We start from the raw sequence: 20,034 nt of genomic DNA, 5'->3' as shown, positions 1-20,034 counted from the left end.
CACTAGCCCCCTGCTTTTGAAAGGGGGATGCTGATGAGACACTTTGGTATATGCTAATTAGGTGCTGCAATGAATATGCACCACCTTATTAGCATAATAGTAGCCTCTTTCAATTGCACGTGTCTTGTCTGCACAGAGTTCTTGTTGAAAGGACCCCACACACTTCAAAATCCCCTTATTTCTAAAACCAAATAGGAAAGGACCTTTAGAAAAGGACCCTGTGCAGATGAGCTGTACGCGATCGAAAGCGTCACTTTTGAAGTGCCATGGTGGCCATTATGCTAATGAGGAGCTGCATAGTCATTGCAGCACCTTATTAGCATATCCCAAAGTGTCTCATTAGCATCCTCCTTTTGAAAGCGAGGGGCTAGTGTAGACATAGCCAAAGTGAAATAAAATTGACACAAAAATGTGGCCTTACGATAGCTTGTCAGGTGCTTTATTTCACTATTCAATTTGTCATGCCCACCCACCTCATGTTATCTCTTTTGGCACCTTTATTTCCTTGGTCACTGCTCACACAGAGCTTGTTCCAGGATCCAGGCATTAGATAGTAAACTCGTCAAAAGAGGAACTCTGCTGTATGATGTATTTGTAAAATATTGTGGGCTTTCTGGGTTCTACGGCAATATGAGCAAACAACTATAATATTACCATGTTTCATCCATGTTTCATCCAAGTGGCTGGTCAAAGTTCAGGGCCCAGCAGATTGTTCTAGTGAGGAGGAAAAATTGACCATGGAGTCTGGAACCCTTTTTGTTTATTTACAAAGAGTGCACGTAGTCCTGCTTCTCTGAACATGGAAATCAAACAGGAGATGGGCACGGTATTCTGTACTATCTAGTGGTGCTGTGACCTCACTGAGAGAGATTAATGAATCTGCCTGACAGCCTTAGCTAAATAGCATTTGGCTTTTAGCTCATGCAGTAGAGGCTCAGGCTTTAGCTCCAGAGATCCCATGTTTGATCCTGCCTGCCAGGAGCAAAGGCCTGTCCATGTTACACCACCACCAAACCAGCACTCATGAATGTTCTCCCTCCAGGATTATTCCCCGTCCTGCTCTGACCTGTTTGTTCACTCTATCATTCTGACTCCACCTCCCCCCCCATGCACATCACTGTACCCAAAAACAATATGTTGTTGATCCCGCTGCTGGTCAAATTTAGTCAAATTTAGTGAGTGGGGTCACATACCCGACTTGTCTTAGATGGGGCCGCTTAGCTGTCTCTTACAGCTATCTTAAATAAAGCATGAAGTTTAAATGAGGCTTATTAACCCAACTAAAGTGATGTCTATAAAGTACAAGTTATGTTATAAAAAAAATTAAACATTAGAGGACACTTTGAAAAACTATGCAGACTACAATGGTGGCCCTTTATAAATATTGCTGCTGAAAAATACCAGGCAAATTTGAATTCTGTCTTATGTAACACTGCAAAAAATGTCAGTTCCAGGAGGGGTGAACAGCCTGACAGTGCAACAACAACAAACACATTTTGAAATGTTTCCCCCCCTCCATGACTTCTGGGAGATTAAATATATTCCCTTCTCTAGCCTTTTAAGAATGATATCATCACTCATATTGGAAACAAACATAGCAGCTCAGAGGCTTATGTTGCCTCCTAGCATTTCTGCATGCTTCTCTTTAGAAACATCTTGGCAGCAAAACACCTATCAGATAACAAAAAGGTAGAGACTTTGATATGTAATAATTCACTTCATTTAAAAAACCAATAGATAGGCATAATATTGCATCTCAAATAAAGACAACATTGAAAAACACGTCAGAAGATTAAAAATATCACCTATCTCCTGGATCTCAAAGTTTAGACATTCACTAATAACCAGTGTGCTAATTGTCTGCTTCACTTCTAGATTTTCATGATTTGTTTTTAATGTGCTCTATTACCTGTTAATTTTGTTCCCTTTCTCGTTACTAGAAGGGAGACAATAATTTGCAATGAACAATTTAGACTCTTCGATCTCAGAAACTAATCATGATTTGGCTAATTTACTTGAAATACTGAAATTTGTTCTCCACCTGTAATCCACAAAGCCAGGCACAGTATCTTCAACTGCATAGTCCTTTGTGGCCATGGAGGATTATGCCATTGAAATCAAGGCAAAAAAACTGGTTGGTTGTGAGTGTATGGTTGGAGCTAAGAGTGGTGAGCTCATCAGGCTGAAATGAACACTTTGAATATGAATATGAGTATGTGCAGAAAGTATGTGAATATAATGTAAAATATGCAAATGCTTGCAATTATCTGGGAAAAACATTTTTCGGACGCTTCTCTGAACATTTAACATGCTTAAAAGGCTTTACACAAATGTGTGCAATTGATCCTCATGTCACAAAAACCCAGAGGGATGAGTGGTAGGGAAGATTAGTGCAGGAAAGTTCAGTGACTTGCTCAAGGTCACTGTGTGAGTGAGTGCAAGAAATAGGGTTAAAATTCAGGAGTTCCTAGTAGTATGGCAAGGGGTTACTTAGAGCCACTTTAGACATTTTTGCATAATGCAGTTTGTTTTCCAAATGGCAAAAAGGGATTGTTCAGCTCACCTGATCCCACTTCAGTTAGATGTGGGCCCTTATCCCAAAAATCTTTCTTGCTGAATCCGGAGTAGAGGGAAATCCATCTTCCTCCCCGAAGAATGGAATGTAGGACTTGAGATAACTTCCACACCATGCAGAAGGTGTAGGAAATGCAGCGTTCTCTCTCCTCCAAAGCTTGAAGATAATTAACACTCATGCAAGTGGCAGGCAGGAGCCATTCTTGATCCAGTACCACACGAATTATGAAGAGAGTTCTCTTCCTAATTCTGAATATATTCAACCCTCAGTAGAATGTTCAAAATTTTAGCACCAGCAATATGACCTGCTTTCAAACTCTCCACACCAGAGGCACGGGCTTCCTCAGTTCCCAGGGTGCTCAATCTCCCATTCTGCCTCAGGTTCCAGGCCCACTCCACCACTTCCCCCAACCTCCAACTCCTTCCCTGTCTCTTCTGGCACCATTTCACCCCCATCTCCTGCATGATGCTGAATAGTTAATAATGACAGATGGAAGGCCCTGGGAGGGCAAAGGAGAAGCTGATCAGTATAGCTGCTGGTGGGTACTGAGCACCAACTTTTCTGGGAGTTTTCCAGCCCCAGAGCAGCCCCAGAGTCAGCATGCATGCTCTACACCAGGGGTCAGTAACCCTTCCAAGGTGTAGTGCCCGCATTTGACCTTTTGACCTCTATGTACAGTCTAGGTGCCAGTGATACTTTTTAAAGTCACTAATAGTCCTACTTACAGAAGCTTCATTAATAAACAAATTAAGATGCAGAGCTTTACCATTTAGATGGAGATTGGTAGCATTCGATGGTCTTTCATTACTCCACAGGCAGCATGGATTTGAGCAAGATCCTGGCTGCATGGGGGAGGAGGAAGGATGAGCTCCAACCTTCCATGCTGATGAAAATCAGTTCACATGCCAAGGGTGGTCCATGTGCTGGGGATTGCTGACTTCTGCTCTACACACTGTGTCATCCTCAAAGACTAACTTTACAAAGAACTTGGCATTGCCTTTCTGGCATACAGAAAGCACGAGAGTGGTTGATACCTAACTTCCCTCATTAATAGTTTTGCGACACCAGTTTAATCTTTTACCATTCCTTATATTTTAGGGCTCCAGTAAAATTCTGGTCTTGTTTACTTTGTGAAGGGATGGAGGGGCTCTTTTACTGTCAGTGAAACAACATTTATTTTGCATCCTCATCTGACAGACCAAATTGCAGGCAATCTGAACCGTCTCTACTCATTTGTTTTATTTTGTCCAAACGAGAGCAAGAGAGGGGAAGCAGACCCAGAAAGAGGTGAAGAGATGATGTATAGATGTGGGAAGGGAAGATGACCTTGTGAGCTAGTCCCCAGAAGAAGGTGCCTTCCTAGCAGTGAGTTGATCATGCTGTGACAGAGAAGATGGCAAATCAAAAGAGAGAAAAAATGTTGATTATATTAGCAGGGTATAACTCAGCATTTTCAGTCTAAAACTGAACCATTTTTTTCTGTTTTGTCTGTTTTTAATCTTTGGATCTTATTACTGTAGGTTTCTGTTTGGGTCTTTAATTTAGCAGTCTTGGCATTTTTTAAATGACAGGTTCAATTTATTTTGTCATGTATGGTTTGAGAGGTCTGCCTAGAGAATTGATGAATGCATCTGAGGAAATAAATTTGGTTGGGAGGTTGAAAGCTCAGAGTTTGTTTCCAGTCTTAATGTTGACAATCAAATGCATTGACTTCTTTGACACACTGACATTTATTGAGAGGAGAGTAGTTTGTCCAATTGCTTTTTTGCTTGCCTGTGGAATGAGAATATTTTTTTGCTCTCAGCTCAGGAATGATTGGAGCTCAAGAAAAACAGATCTAAGCACACAATGAGTTCTGCCAGGAATCTAAAGCTATTTAATTGACCAAATAAATTCCATCAAGTCCTTCATGTTTGTATTCCTCACAAGAATAGATAAGTATGCTGATAAAGGTCATTTTCAGCAAATACTTTAATATATTATAGGGTGAATAAATTGGAAGAAACAGCCGAATCTGTGCTTCATCCATGCGTTGGATGGCCAATCTATATGCGAGAGGGTGGGGGCGGGGGGCTCTAAACATGATTATTTTAATTCTGCTTGCAGTTGGCATGGTGGGGCAAAGAGAAAGGCACTTCTTCTGAACTTAATGCACATCTGACATTATTTGAAACAGCAGTGACATAGAAGACCTGAGCCAATAGTTACTGAAGTCAATGGAAAGATTCTTGCTGGCTTTGTTGAATGCTGGATCAACTCCAAAGCCTGCTGCTTACCCACAGCCCAAAACCCAAATATAAACAATGTGTGATGCAAATCAAATCCACACAATAACTCTGCATGCCTAAAAATAGAGCTAGTTGGGACATTTTCAGCAAAACATTTTTCATCCAGAAATATCTATTAATTGAAATGAAAATTGCTCCCAAAAGGACATGTTCTGATTAATTTAATTTCAATTATAATTTTGAGAAAAAAAGTTGCAAAATCATTAAAACAATTCTATTTGACCTTTCAAAAATTGAGTTTGTTCTGAAATTTATACTAATTATAATTTTTACATAATAATATTTCAGTGTTTATCCTGGTAAAATTTTGATTGATAAGAATTATATGTTTTATTTGTTTTTTAAGCTTGGTGGATTGTGAAAATGTCCATGATATTATAAGTTTTGGAACAATGAAAAGATTTGAATTCTCAATTTTTTTTTTCCAAATGGGAAATCATTTCCTACTGCGTTCTACCTACACATGGTGGGCCTTGTCATAGGTCTTCCTATGATCTTAGGCAGTGCCACAATAAGCTGCCCTGGGCCCTGAGGCAAGGTGGAGTGGGTCCTGTCTTTGTGCCCTGGAAGGGGCAGAGCCAACAGCAGAAGAGGTGGGGCCTAGGACATTCAGCCTCAGTGCTACCAGTGCTACCATCATCTTCTACCCTCACCCCTCCACACCCTCTAAGCCATGCACTGCTACTTTGCCAGTGTCAGCTGGAGCTCTGGGCCCCTTTGAAAGGCTGGACCAGGGGGCAACTGCCCCTTTTGCAGGTCTAATCCTAAGGAAATATTGGATAGTAGTCTCAGAAACTGAGGAGCAAACATAGTCCATGTATTAGTTCCTTTTGCCTCCTCCTCTTCCTCATCAATATCCATGGGCTCAGCACCCATTGGTATCCAATGCCTCCCTCACTATTTTCTTCCATCTTTCCCTGTCCAGTGAGGAATGGTTTAGTTTCTGTAGTCTAGCCCTGCACCAATCTACTCTATCATCGACTCATTCTCTGGGGGGTCTGTCTCACATATTCGGGAAGTCCATTATACCAAATACCAAGGTCTTCACTTTTCACTCTTTCTTTCTGCAGGCATGCCAGACGAGCTGTAACTTCCATTGTATAATCTTCTGCAGTAGGTTCTTTTTCGGCTGTTATCGTCCTATATAATTTCTCATTGGTGACCTTGTGCAGCCATCCTATTCTCAGGATCTTTCTATAACTACTCCTATCAAATGCCAATATCCTTCTCTTTGAATCTTTCATTATCACACGTGTCTCACATCTATATAATATGCTGCTGAATAGACACACTTTCAAGACACTCAGGTTTGGTCCCAAGCTAGCCATGTTGCTTTTGCAAATCTTGTCCATCACCTTCAGACTTGCTTTTTCTTTCGCTATACTGGTCACTATATCCTTCTTACAATCTAGATCATATGTCATGTTGCTCCCCAGTTATGTGAACTTCTCTACACTCTATAGTTCAATCCCATCTAAACCGATTTTCCTTCCTATTTCCTTAACTCCAAATACCTTTGTCTTCATTTTATCAACATTAATAATCAGTCTGTACTGCTTCTCTTCCTCATTTAACACCTGCACCATTCTCACTAGCCTCTCTTCATCTTCCTTGATTATAACTAAATCATCCGTGAACCTCAGGTTATTAATTCTCATCCCATGCACTGATATTCCTTTTACCTTGGCTTTGATCTTGTCCGTCACTCTCTCTAGGTTTGTGATGAAGATATTTGGTGGTATTGGATCTACTTGTCTCATACCTCTACTCGTTCTAAACCAACTTCCAGCTCTCTGCATTGCCATTGATATCCTTCAACAAACATATCAGTCTGCTATTCACTCCCTATAACTGCAACATTGCCCAGCTCACTTTCTGATCTGTGCTATCAAATGCCTTTTGAAAATTGACAAGCAATTGTACATGCTCTTGTTCTTTCATCAAGCTTTCTCTGCTATCAGTCTTAGTGCCAATATCTTTATTGAATCCCACAAGCTCATCTGCTCGATGTTCTTCTGTGCTCTCAGTCTCACCATTAGTATCATCGTCAGAACTTCACCTAGAAGACTCATTAAGACAATTGTTCTGTAGTTCTTGCACTCCAAAGTACTTCCTTTCTTGTGTATTGTCACTGGCATGGATTTTGTGAATTGCTTAGGTGTCTTCCCTTCTTTCTATGCTATATTACATAGATGGTGTTTTTCCTGAATCATATTTTTTCCTTCGTATTTGATCATCTCTCCTGTGATCTTGTCGTTTCTAGGTCTCTTGTTGTTCTTTAGTCATTTCACTGCTCTTTTTATTTCCTCCTTCAAATATCAGCCTCGCTTTCAATGTTCAGCAGTAATATATCTTTCAATTCTTCAATCAGTTTCTCTGAGACACTTGGGTCCAACTGCGCTTTGTACAGATTGCTGCAATGTCTCATCCATCACTGCACTACCTTTTTCTTGTTCATAAGCACCTCGTCGTTCTCATCTTTGATTGCCATCTGCTTCGGCTGTCACTTCCTATTAATATTCCTGATCATCTCCCTGGTATTACACTTATTGTAATACCTCTTTATATCCTTTTTTCTGCCTAGGAATATAGTCTTAATTTTGTCTGTATCACAGCCCTCATCAATAACAAGCACTGGAGAAAGAATTTAACAGCAATGGCTGGTTCAGATGAGTTGAAGATATAGAGTTAGTTGTCATGTGAAGACAGAAAACAGCACAATCCATTCCTTTTCCCTATTCCTTTGAATGACACCAGGCACACATTGAACAAGAGGGAAGCCTATCAGACTATGAATTGAAGAACAATTGTACAAAACTTCACTGACGTATAAACTTTCAATCATAGGTTTGAGCCAATGAGAGGATAGCACATGAGTTTACTGGTGCTGGTCAAACTGTTTGTCCCAAATGCCATGTGCATTCAGATGTTATGCTGATAAATTCATCCATATATGAACATCTGCCAGCTTTCCAACTTATATTATACAGGATGCACATCAATGGGCAGTTGAGCACCTACATCATTATGGAAGACAGCCTGCAAGAGATGGGATCCTCTTACTATGCTTATAAATGATTCAGTCCAAATTTGTATCTGTTACAGTACTCTAAATCCACCGCACCACCTAGATTTACTCCCAGTTTCTGCAAAATAACTGGGAGCAAAATTTGGCCTATTTTCATTTCAATAAGTAGTCTATCAGAGGGCAGTGACGAACCATATAAACATATAAATGTCAAAAATTCATTAAATAAAATCAATGTAACCATTAAGTCTATCAGCACATCTACAAATTTCTTATGTCTTCATTACAGTGATTATTATGATACAAGAAATAGCTTCTAAGGAGAAGAAGAATCATTGTGATAATCTGTTTTGATCTCCTCGAGTTTACTGATGATAGAACTCCCTCAAATAATTCCTACAGCATTGCTATTTTTGGGGAATCTACTATAAAACTTGTTCCAAAAGTTAATTATTATCACAATTAAAATTTACACCTTATTTTCAGTTTGAATATAGCCAGTGTCAACTGCCTGCCATTGCAGAATGTTATATCTTTTTAAGCTAGATTCAAGAGGCCCATCAAAGATTTATTCTCAAGATAGGCACTAATAGACTGTAATTCAGTCACCTCTTAACCTTCTCTTTGTTAAGCTAAACAGAGACAGTTCCTTGATGCTACAGCTATAGGTATGTTCTCTAAATCTCATTCTCCTGGATACTCTCTTCTTTCCAATTTATCACCATTCTTGAATTTTGGACACCAGAAGTGGGCATAGGATTCCAGCAGTGGTTGCAATAGTGTTAAACAGAAGTGAATAACCTGTTTGCTTCCACTCCAGGTTTTCCCATATTAAGTATCTGTGACAGATATTGAATAGAACTGGTCCCAAAACTGCTCCTTTCAGACCTCCATTTGTTATGCCCTTCCAGCATGACTTCAAACCACTGATAACTACAATCCCAGAGCAGGACTATAAACCAGAATTGGTTAGAAGCATTTTTTACATAATTGCCCCAAATTGCTTGGTTTGGTAGTTATAACCCAGAAGAGATTTAGGGCTATATGACTTGGCCAGAATGTTAAATCACAGAAGTGTTTCTGAGGTTGGCTGAAAACCTTCAGGGGGCTGCTGGTACCAAAGAGTATGAGAGCACCAGGACTCGAGAGCAAGGAGGTGCACTGAGAGGTGAGTGTAATCATCCAAGCATAGCATTAGCTATATTGGCTACAACATTACATCATCAACTGATTTTCTGCTGATTATCTACCCTCAAATCTTTTTCAGAGTCACTACTTCCAATGGCACAGCTCTCATCATGTAAATGTGGCCTGCATTCATTTTTCCTATGTATAAATTTACAATGAGCTGTCTTAAAACACATAGGCTACTGCTACATTCATGCCTTGTGCCAGCAGCTTGATGCAAATGAGTGGTCTCAAAAATGCAAAATGGCCATTTATTTGCATATTCAAGCAGCTCATTTGCATATTTGTGGCAGAAAACGAGCAGTGGAGACCTGGTTCTGCTGGCAAAACCCCCACTGATGCCAGCCCCTTATCACTGATTTTTTTCCAGGCATAAGGGACAGGCGACCGAGGGAGTTTTTGCTGGCAGAACCACGTCTTCACTGCTTGTTTTCTGCTGTGCATATGCAAATGAGCTGTTCAAATATGCGAATGAGTGACCCTTTTGCATTTTCGAGACTGCTAATTTGCATCAAGCTGCTGGCACTAGGGGTGAGTGAAGCACTAGCTATATTGTTTGCTTGCACCCAGTTTACCAAACAGCCCAGATTACTCTGTTGCATCCTATTTACTTCCTTATTTATCATTGCCCTGCTTTTTGTGTCATCAGCAAACTATTCGTGATGATACTCTATTCTCTTCCAGGTCACTAATAAAAATGTTAAACAAAGTGGGGACAAGAACTGACCCCTAGCAACATATGCCCTGTGATTCCCATTTCCCATTTCGTTTTCAGACGTGTTCGGTAGCAGCTTTTAATCCATTACGTGTGCTATCTTAATTTATGTGATTCTATTTTTTATCAGAAGGTTGTGTGGTACCAAGTCAAATTCCTTACAGACCCCTACGTATATTATATCAACACTACTACCCTTTGTAATTGCATTACAAATTACTTAACACATTTTTTCCCATAAACACTTGTTGACCGACATTCATTAAATTTATGTTATATCTGTCCTCCCATGCTGTCATTTATGATCTCCTGTCTGACCTCCAACCCCAGCATCATTGTCTCCCCATAGTCCTTGTCTCTCAATCTGGCCTGATAGGTGTGGTGAAGAAAGTTTCTGCAGGCTACTTCCATTCCCTAGAAGGCTGGGATCAAGGGCTGTGTTCTCTTGCCACGGCACCCTCTGATGGGGAAAAGGTAGAACTTTAGTAACATTCAAGCAGAAGTTTTCTTTCTGAACAAAAATTTGGAATATGCAAGGTTCATTAATTATGCATACAGTGGCACAACATTCTCCGGGTGTAACAGAGGCTGTCAGTCTAATGGCAGGACCGCTCAGTTGTGTTCCCCAAAGTCTCTTGTATGTACTTCTGTCTCTCTTGGCACCTCCAGATCAGCCACAGAACCTGAAATCTGTAACCTAGGGTTGTGAGATGTTTCTTTATGAAATGCATACATCCTTTGCTATTGTGTTACCCTAAGGAGGCATTTGTGATCTGTGCTATCATAAACAGCAATGGATTATATAAGTGTTTTGACTTTGACTGTTTGTTTCAGAGCGGGAGGTACAACTGTGACTGGTGGGCAACTTGCCTTTGCTCACTGAAAGTAGAAAGAGTCGTTCTTTCTCAAAATGAGCCAGCAGCTTCTGCCTTAGAAAAAGTCCAGGAGGGAGAGTAAGATTAATACAAAAGAATCACTAAGATTTTGATTCAGCAAAGGTCCTTTTGTATACACAGTTTTAAGCATGCCATTGGCCCATTAACTTCAAATCCATCAACATATTCTTTGATAAAATAAACTGTCAAAATTACCTTAGTTGATGGTAGATGTTATATAATCTTTCAGCATCCGTTCACCTGCTGCTTGAAAAATACCTCACTTGTTTTCAGCTTACTGCAGATTGCTGGCACCCACAGCTTGCTTGTTATCTCTCATGTGAACAATGGTCCTTGTTTTGTTGCTGCAGAAAATTGATATACATTCTGCTTTATCAATTTGTCTTCACAGCTGTTCAATTACTCTTGACCTTTTACTTCATTTCACCCCCTAATGCTACAACATTACCTTCAGTCCTCCCTTCATACTGAATGAGGTTTTTTGTTTGTTTTTTAATTTCATAAAAAGACTGCAGTAGGAATCATGGGCAGGCTCCCATTTTATAGTTATCTAGTATTAAGCCTCTTTTGCTTTACTGTTGTGCTTGTTTTTTCCACAGGGCTACTGCAGAAGGAAGTGTCATTTGTATGCTGTCCATGTTTCCGGGCAGATAAGAAAAAAATCCTTAGGTATACTATGCAACCTCAGCCAGCATCTTGTACTTTGCAAGGCAGGGCATCATCTCAAATGTCATCTAGCAGGCATATATCTCCCTCCCACAGAATATATTTCATTTGTAAAACATTTGCCTTTTCTTGTATAATATTTAGTACGGAAGTCCTACATTGATTTCTCACATATTTTTAAAATAAATACTATTATATATGAGCTAATGATTATTAATGTCATCTATAGACCTAATAATGATTTAGAAAGGGGAATAAGTATTGCTATCCTTGTCTCATAAAGATGAGAAACTGTGACAGAGATGATGGCACTTGATCGGAATTGAATGGGTTCTTTTTCTGAGTCCTTTTAAAGAACACATTGGCTGCATTTACACTTGCATTCCTCTTTCAAAAGTCAAGTAAATGAGGGAAATTGAAAATGCAATTAAGATGCAGATTTACATATCTGGTGCCTAATTAGCATATTCCTCTTTCGAAAGAAGAAAAGCAGTGTAGATGCAGCTTTTTCTAAAGTAAGCCCCGTCTTTGAAAGACCCCTTCTTCCCATAAAAAAGGGAGGAAGTGTTCGTTTGAAGATGGGGTTTACTTTTGAAAGAGCTGCATCTACACTGCTTTTCTTCTTTCAAAAGAAACTCTTTCGAAAGAATATGCAAGTAAGGCAAGAGATATGTAAATCTGCATTTTATTTGCATTTTTGACTTCCGTCATTTGCATGACTCTCTTGAAAGAATAATGCAAGTGTAGATGTAGCCGTTATCTCACAGACTGGTAAAACCTGTACTTTTAAAGTCCATTAAAAGAAAATAGTCACATTTTTTTCCTTTCAAAAGAGGAATGCAAGTGTAAACACAGCCAATGCTTTCTTTAAAAGGACTCAGAAAAAGAACCTGTTCAGTTCTGAGCAAGTCCCATCATCTTTCAAAAGAGGAATGCAAGTGTAGACACAGCCATTATCTCAGAAACTGATAAAACCTGTGCCTTTAAAGTCCATTGAAAGAAAATACTCCACACTTTTTTCAAATACATTTGCAAAAGAAAATAGATTTTTTCCCCAAATTTTCAATAAAACTAAAATCTAAAAATTAGCTTTGATTTTTTTGCATTCTTTTTACTGCCTTTTTTCCTTGTGTTTCCAAGGCAGGAAAAAAAAAAAAAAAGAAAAGCTAAAAAGAGGAAGGTAAAGAGAGGAAGGAAAGAAACAGAAAGGGAGACAAATACAAAATACGAAAACTAAAACTTTTTTATAATTGTTTTCCATTTCGTACTGAAAAAGTCACAGAATTTGGATATTTTCTTTCCTACACACAAAATGCATTTTTAAATAGCGCTGTTATTTCTAGATAACTTTGCTGTGTAGACCTGCCCTGTCAAACTTAGCACAGCATGGATGTAACTGAGGACAAGAGTTGAGCCATAAGTCCAGGTTTTCGTGGAGCCTTCATAATCGTGACCGGAGTACTTGTAAGCCTCTCTGTTCATGCAAGAGCTTGACTTTGCAGATAGAAATAGAAGGTAGATATGAATCCCCTTGTAAATATTCTGAGCACAGTTACAAAGATCTTTGGAAAATTGGCACAGATTGAAATTTCCAGCACTGACAGGCAATGTACTCCCTTTTGGGAGTAAGAGAAAGTCGAAGTTCGGCAGATGCTTAGAAGTCCCTGCATCTACACTGCCAGTCAGTGCTTCTAAGTTCGCTGCTTCAAAGTTCCCACAGTGGCCATTATGCTAATAAGGTGATGAATATACATCCCAGCACCTCATTAGCCTCCTCCGACCCTCCTGCTTAGCATGCCGCCTTTGAAGAAGGGAACTAGTGTAGATGCACATGTACGGGTGAATAGCACAGAGATAGAGGAGAGCAGATGACCCAGGTGGCAGAAAACTCCTACATTTAAGACTTCTTTTAGAGCATTATCTAACTAATTGCATATCTGCGTCAGTCAAAATCCTCCCCTTTTTCACTGACTTATAAAAACAGGTCAAATCCTGAATTTCTTATCCAGGCTTAACTCTGATTGCTTTGACTCCTTTCTCCACCCTCTCCTCTCCACCTGTGTTGTTCACCTCAAGCTTTTTGTCCTAGCGGTGTTTGGTCTTGCAGAAAAAATTAGGTGTTACAACCAAGCAAAGTATAGCCATATTGGTGCTGGACAGCCAGATATAAATAACATTATTTTTAAAACAAGTACAACTACCTTGAACACAATAAGTCATAGATTCTACTTACAAGGACCCTGGATGTTAGTCCAACACTTTTGAATATGGCAAGCATCTGTCCAGTCATTTGGAAATCAATGGTAGCTTTCACACACTGTTCTATCTTCAGGAAACACAGACTGGAAGCATTTTCCTCCTTATCATCCATGTTATAAAGAAGAGAGGGTCACTGAAGCAGTTTTAAAAAAATAAGTGGGTTGGACCTAGAGACTACTTTATGGGACTACCTCTTCTGAACCTTTCTGCACACAAAATATTTATGCACTAAAAATGAGTTTTTCCAGAACAGCTAAGCAAATGCTTCATCAAAAGTACTTGTGAACATCCATTTCAATAAATCTGCAAAGTCACACCAACAGGATTCCATTTATTTTACAGATGATCTTTTAAAGGAATGATTTTCTGTAAACAAAATTTAGATTCTTGCAACAACTGGTGTGACCGTGTTTACAGAGACAAGTCAAGGGTGGAGGAGTGAGGTAATATTTTTTACAGGAAGAAGTTCTTTTGTTGAAGAGACAAGGTTTTGAGATACTCAGAACTCTCTTTCAGGCCTGGTCTAAACAAAGGTCTTGTGTGCAGCTGAAGCTTCCAGACTATAGTGCTTCAGTGACAATGTTGCCTATTTCTGCCAGCAATTTAGATAATCCTCCTCCCAGGAAAAATATTCCCTTCCAGTTGACAATTGTTTCACAATGTACGATAAAACTTGAGCAGGGAGGTCATCTTGCCTGCAGGCTAGGGTATTGGAGTTGGACTCAGGAAATGGGGGTTTAAGTCATTTTGTCTCTGATCTACAGAGTGACCTTGGGCATGTCACTTTCTCTCCCTGGGTTTCAGTTTTCCCCATCTGGAAAATGAGAATAATGACAGAGCAAAACATTCTGGGAGCTATGGATGAAAAAGGAAAAAAACCAAACCTACATTAAAAGCAAGATATTACTATTAAGTTTAAGAAATTTTGAAACTTTAACCAGTTTCTGGAAAGTGGATATTTGAATTGCACCTTTGTCTACCAGGCATGTGCGTAATTTCCTGTCTTCAAATATTTTGCTTAAATTAAAGCCAGAGTATTAAATAACAAACTGCCAGGTTATAGGGATTCTTTCTACTGTTCAATAGCCAGCACATGGACTGAGACAGCATGCAGTTCAGTGCAGACCATTTTTTTCTCTTCCCCCTCCTAACTTGCACAGTCTCTGTAATTTTCCACTCCGTTTCCTCCATTTTAATATTGTTTGGTTTCTTGTTTCTTTTCCCATAGTAGCCTGAACCAAATAAATGAGATATGTGCTTAAGCAGGGCTTTCCAACCTGCCATGCTGGAATGGATTCAAAATGAGGGAAAACAAATGTACTCTGCTTTTCTTTAAGTGATTACACTTTAGGTACAACAAATGTCACATCTACTTGAAGTGATAGTGGTTAATAAATTATTCTGTTAGTCTTTAAAGTGCTACTGGACTGCTTTTTTGTTTTGGTTAAATGTGTAGAACAGTAGCTTTGAGAGTTTCTATACTCAGTGCTTTGTCCTTTTCATCTGCTTTATTATCAAAATTATTTTTGTGAGCTAAACATATGGGCTGCGTCTACACGTGCACGCTACTTCGAAGTAGCGGCAGTAACTTCGAAATAGTGCCCGTCACGTCTACACATGTTGGGCGCTATTTCGAAGTTGAAATCGACGTTAGGCGGCGAGACGTCGAAGTCGCTAACCCCATGAGCGGATGGGAATAGCGCCCTACTTCGACGTTCAACATCGAAGTAGGGACGTGTAGACGATCCGCGTCCCGCAACATCGAAATAGCGGGGTCCTCCATGGCGGCCATCAGCTGGGGGGTTGAGAGATACTCTCTCTCCAGCCCTTGCGGGGCTCTGTGGTCACCGTGGGCAGCAGCCCTTAGCCCAGGGCTTCTGGCTGCTGCTGCTGCAGCTGGGGGTCCGTGCTGCATATACAGGGTCTGCAACTAGTTGTTGGCTCTGTGTATCTTGCACTGTTTAATGAAAGTGTGTCTGGGAGGGGCCCTTTAAGGGAGCGACTTACTGTTGAGTCCGCCCCGTGACCCTGTCTGCAGCTGTGCCTGGCTCCCTTATTTCGATGTGTGCTACTTTGCCGTGTAGACGTTCCCTCGCTGTGCCTATTTCGATGTTGGGCTGAGCAACGTCGAAGTTGAACATCGACGTTGCCAGCCCTGGAGGACGTGTAGACGTTATTCATCGAAATAGACTATTTCGATGTCGCAACATCGAAATAAGCTATTTCGAAGTTGGGTGCACGTGTAGACGTAGCCATGATGATTAAATAATTTCATCTCTTGCTGTGTTACACCTTGCCATTTGAAAGGGAGTCCTGTAGGGGCACAGAAGTCCAATTCACAACTCTCACTCTCACAACTCATCTCATCTCTTACAAGTGATGTTTATGAGATATTTATCTCCACTTATCATTATTATTCCAGAATAACATATCCACACTACACGAAAGCCCCAAAATAAGCAAATCTTATTCCAAAATAGTGTGTCCACACACAAGAGAGGTTATTTTGGATTAGAGCCCCTAGAGTCCATTCTTCCAAAGTAACTTTGCTGTGTAGACACATACTGTTATTCCTCATTTACAGAAGTATTCAGTGTTAACAGAAAAGCATTTTATCCTTTGATTCTCATCAACTATGTCTACACTATGGTGCTCTGTTGACAGAAGTCACTGTCAGAAGATATATTCCCACAAAGCTTCTGTTGACAGAGTGCATCCACACATAAAAGCAAATCGTTTTGTCAATATGCTCTGTCAACAGAAAGTGGGCAGACTCTCTACCACTTTCTCGACAGAATGGGCCCTGGATATGCAGCAGACAGGGTCTCATGGCTGTCAAGCCCTACTGGGAGCACTGGCTATGTGTGCCCTTAAAGGCCCCCCCCCAACCCACTTTCCCTGCCCTTGCTGAGGCTTGCTACCTCCTCAAGGGACAGCAAAGCTAGTGAAGGGTCCCCACACTTTTTGTGAGAGAGTTTCTTCTTTCCAGTTAGCCCTGGTGCCAGGGCAACCCCCAGGTTTGCGCTGGTCCCACACACAGGTGCTGCAGCTTCTGCTGCACCTCATCTGGCTCTCCTCCTCCTCCTTTGGAGGGGCAAGCCCAACATTGCCATTTAAAAGGATGCCCTCCCTGCTGCAGGGCAACACCAGTGCCCACTGACTTGGGTGATCAAGTGGGCCAGGAGATATACCATCAGTTTTGACTGGTGGGACTGGCTTGGCATGGGCCAATGGTACAACAAGCAGTGGTTCCAGAACTTCAGAATGTGGAAGGACACTTTCCTGGATCTGTGTGTCTGGCTTGACCCCACCATCTGCAGACAGGACACCCACCTGTGGCCCACTGTCCCCATGGAGAAAACGGTCATCGTTGCTTTCTGGAAACTCACTACCCCCAACAGCTCCCTGCCCATCAAGAACCAGTTTGGTGTAGGCAGGTCCACCGTTGGGGATGTCCTCATGCAGGTATGGCACTCTTAGGTGGCAAACCCGGCATGGGTGGGCACGGGTGTCCGGCCCAAGGGAGTGGTCACACAGGGAGCAGAGTCAGGGGTGGGAGGGGTAGGGTGAGGTAGCAGGAAGCCGCATCCCCAGGGGCCTATGCTGTTCCACCCTTGCACAGCCTTGCTGCTGGGGGGGAGGTCAGCCTCAAGGGGGAGGGTGGTCCAGAAATCTGGGCAGGCCAGAAGAGGGCTGGAGAACCCTCTGGGGACAAGAACCTTCCCCAGTCCCTCACCTGTCCCCTTGCAGGTTGTGAGAGCCATCAAAACACTTCTGCCATGGAGGATCATCCCTCTGGCAGACGTGGATGTGGTCATGGTGGAATTCACGAGCCTGGGGTTCCCCAGCTGTTTCAGAGACATCGATTGGACCCACATGCCCATCCAGGCCCTGAACCACCATGCAGCGTAGCACACCAGCTGAATGGGTTCTGCTCCATCATGCTGCAGGACTTGTTTGACCACTGGAGACAATTTGTCAATGTGTATGTCAGGCGGAGGACCAGGCACATGATACCCAATCTGCCATCTGCTGGAGGATGGAGTTGGGCACCTATGTCCCCCAGTGGGAACTGGCTATCGGGAATGTGGCCGTGCCATTGTGCATGGTAGGGGGTGACATCTACCCCCTCATGCCCTGGTTCATGCAGCCCTACACTGCACTTTGCCCAGGAACTGTTTAATACCTGACTCATGCAGTCACAGAACCAAGTGGAGTGTGCATTTGAGCATCTGAAGTCATGATTCAGGTGTCTACTGACTTGACTGGACATGGGGGAGCAGAATGTCCCCCAAAGTGTGGAGGCATGCTGAGCCCTCCACACTTTAGTGGAGGGGAAAGGGGAGGTATTACTCCCAGGGTGAGGGGCAGACACCGGCCATGGCTATGAGCAGCCGGGCACAGTTCCCATTTGCTAGCCTCATAAGGATGGGATGTGAATCTGTAAAGCCTTGAGGCACAACTTCTTCCAGGGACCCTAATAACCCACCGGGCACTTCCAGTGGGGTACTTGGGCCAGAAGTCCTACCCCACCCCCCACCACTACCCCTCCCTTTGCCCACTCCCCCCACCCGCTCCTTAATAGTGAGGGATAAGGGGGTTGTGACAATATAACACCTTTACTGAGCATTAGAAAAAATTTGTGCAAAACATAATTGTGCAAAGAACTATTTACATGGAACTATATACATTGGGAACGCTTGAGATGGGGGTGGTGGGCATCTGAACTTGGAAAGTGGGGAAGGGGATGGGATGGGGAGGCATCAGTCTAAGGAGGGGGGTTGGGGTCAAAACCCAAGGGGGGAGCAGGAACCCAAAAGGCATCAGCCACAGGATCCCCTCCCGCCATAGGCTTGGAGTCGCCATAAGAGCTAGAATGGGGCCAGGAGCATGGGGAAGTCTGGAGGTGTGGGAGGTGGCATGGTCCAGCTCAGTGGGGAGATCTGAGTTGGAGGGTCAGTAGGAATTGTACATCTATGTTTCAGATGCCATCAAGCATAATTTAGTATAACTTTCACATGTGCGAAAACCTCATTAGTGATGTCAAAGGTTTTTTTTTTTTATGTATTGAATATATTTAGATACCTACAACATACTGTCTAGCCTAGTTTCTTTACTGAAATCTCTCTGGGAGGCATGCACTTTTCCAGTAAGAAAGGAGGAGACTTTTAGCAGTAACATACTTCTCAAAAGCAATCACATCTAATAAGTACTGAAGCCCCCTGAGGTGAGCAGCAGCTCAAAATATTGTTCTCCCACTGTAGATCCTGGAATACAATGTCAAATTGATTCTTTTGCCAAAACACTTCCCCAGTAAGGTATGGGCTACGTCTACACGTGCAGCCAACATCGAAATAGGCGCAGCGAGGGAACGTCTACACGTCAAAGTAGCACACATCGAAATAGGGATGCCAGGCACAGCTGCAGACAGGGTCACAGGGCGGACTCAACAGCCAGCCGCTCCCTTAAAGGGCCCCTCCCAGACACAGTTGCACTAAACAACACAAGATACACAGAGCTGACAACTGGTTGCAGACCCTGTGCCTGCAGCATAGATCCCCAGCTGCCGCAGAAGCAGCCAGAAGCCCTGGGCTAAGGGCTGCTGCCCACGGTGACCATAGAGCCCCGCAGGGGCTGGAGAGAGAGCATCTCTCAACCCCCCAGCTGATGGCCGCCATGGAGGACCCAGCAATTTCGACATTGCGGGACGCGGATCGTCTACACGGTCCCTACTTCGACGTTGAACGTCGAAGTAGGGCGCTATTCCTATCTCCTCATGAGGTTAGCAACTTCGACGTCTCGCTGCCTAACGTCGAAGTTAACTTCGAAATAGCGCCCGACGCGTGTAGACGCGACGGGCGCTATTTCGAAGTTGGTGCCGCTACTTCGAAGTAGCGTGCACGTGTAGACGCAGCTATGGAGTCCTGGATATTCCTGAACTTTATGCATTTTACATCTTATCTTTTCATCTTCCTAGGATCATAGAATCCTAGAACACTAGAACTAGAAGGGACCTCGAGAGGTCATCAAGTCCAGTCCCCTGCCCTCACAGCAGGACCAAGCACCATCTAGACCATTCCTGATAGACGTCTATCTAACCTGCACTTAAATATCTCCTGTGATGGAGATTCCACAACCTCCCTATTCCACAAGGGTCATCTTTCAATTGTGTTGGGATCTACCATACCTTGTATAGAGCCGTTGTTGTAGTGCTTGTGGCTTGACGCAGCCCTCGATGCTGTCGAGCTCCTACCAGTAATGGACGAACTGGATCAAGAACCGACTGTGGATGAACTGAAGAGAGCCATCGACAGCATTGCAGCAGGAAAGGCCCCTGGCCAGGATGGTATACCACCAGAGGTAATCAAGTGTGCCGTGGACACACTCCTGGAACCCCTACATGAGCTACTGTGCCTGTG

This window comes from Carettochelys insculpta, chromosome 3 (genome assembly GCF_033958435.1).
Source record: "Carettochelys insculpta isolate YL-2023 chromosome 3, ASM3395843v1, whole genome shotgun sequence".
NCBI classification, from domain to species: Eukaryota; Metazoa; Chordata; order Testudines; family Carettochelyidae; genus Carettochelys; species Carettochelys insculpta.
This window is presented reverse-complemented; position numbering follows the sequence as displayed.